The 1,365-nt window shown below is 38.5% G+C and overlaps 1 protein-coding gene across 1 annotated transcript in view; it reads left to right on the top strand.

Moving 5' to 3' along the window:
* CBG17249 overlaps window positions 1-1,365 on the top strand; it is a gene marked incomplete at both ends in the record, with an annotated part of 9,511 nt that overhangs the window by 7,204 nt on the left and 942 nt on the right. The window lies entirely within an intron of this gene.

The raw sequence follows: 1,365 nt of genomic DNA, 5'->3' as shown, positions 1-1,365 counted from the left end.
GTCGAGATATCCCAAAACTTGGGTGAAACATTCAGGAAAATAAGGAGAATTATTTCTCAGACGTCCAAGCAGAAGGTCGTCAAGAAAGAATATAGGAAAGAGATGAAGGATTACATGAGAAAGGAAATGAATACTAATGCCAGGTAACCAGCGGTATTTATAGGGAACCTCAAGGGGGCGGAGTTAAAACCAGGTGGGCTGTCTTTACCTATATTGACATTTTGTGAAACAATGGTTGAAAAGTTGAATCCGGGATGCTGTCATCAAAATGAACCAAGTTACAATGAGATCGATTATATTTGACCTGAAATGACTAATGTTCGAAAATATTTGTGTTGGAACAAAAGTTCGAACTCCTTTCAGCTCGTCCTGGCAAAAAAGAAAAGAGACACCGCTCCATTTATTTATCAGATAAAACAAAGTATTGCATGAAGAGACAATAAATGAAAATATATACTACTTTATTTACGTCTGAAAAAAAATTATAAGGAACATATAATTGAGAATGAATGCCCAAAGTATTAGGTTGATGCAAAAGTTTCTTCCGATTTTGGTAAAATTTTTGGTCAAATTTTTCTAAAAGCAGTTTTTGCTAGATCAATGAAAATAACTTCCACAAGCACCGGTAATTGTCTGTTAATGCTCCAGTAATTTCTTGATTCCATCAGTCCCGAACGAGGACGGCTGCTATCGAAAAAGTGGGTCAACTCCGTTTTGATGTCATGTTTTCACTTAAAGTCTTTTCTATCAAGATGACGTTCAAGAGCCTCAAACAACCATTTTTCTAAGAGAACAAGATCTGGAGAATACGGCGAGTGCAAAAGAATATTTCAGCCGGGCGACATGAATTTTTGGCTGATCCCTCTAGTCACGGGAGATCTCGCATAGTCGCGCTGGAAGAACCCTTGGCTTTTTCTCCTTGTTTCGATTTGACTGCCAAATTCAATTTCTTTAATTATAAATTATACATTGTGGCAGTTATATTACTGAATTCGTCTAAGAGTTTCCGGTCTTCGCTCCTTTGACACACCACCAAACACATAGCATCCCCTTTTTCCGTGAAATTTAGGTTTCGGTACGTCCAAAGCTAGCTCTTCTTTGCCAATCAACTAGCCCTTCCATACGTTGATAGAGTAACTTATCCACTTATCATCTACGGTAATTAGATCATCCAGCCAACGGAACGTGTGAAGAAACGGTTGGAGAAAGAGATATACTCATGTCTACACGGCGATCTATGCCATAGTTCTTCACAACATTGGGTACGAATCGACCCAGTTCTTGAAGTTGGCAAGAGAATGAAATCCGGTCACAATACTCGGTTGACTTACGGACAATGTCTTTCATATTCTACGTAGTCTTCAA

This window comes from Caenorhabditis briggsae (genome assembly GCF_000004555.2).
Source record: "Caenorhabditis briggsae complete genome, chrX, whole genome shotgun sequence".
NCBI classification, from domain to species: Eukaryota; Metazoa; Nematoda; class Chromadorea; order Rhabditida; family Rhabditidae; genus Caenorhabditis; species Caenorhabditis briggsae.
This window is presented reverse-complemented; position numbering and strand designations above follow the sequence as displayed.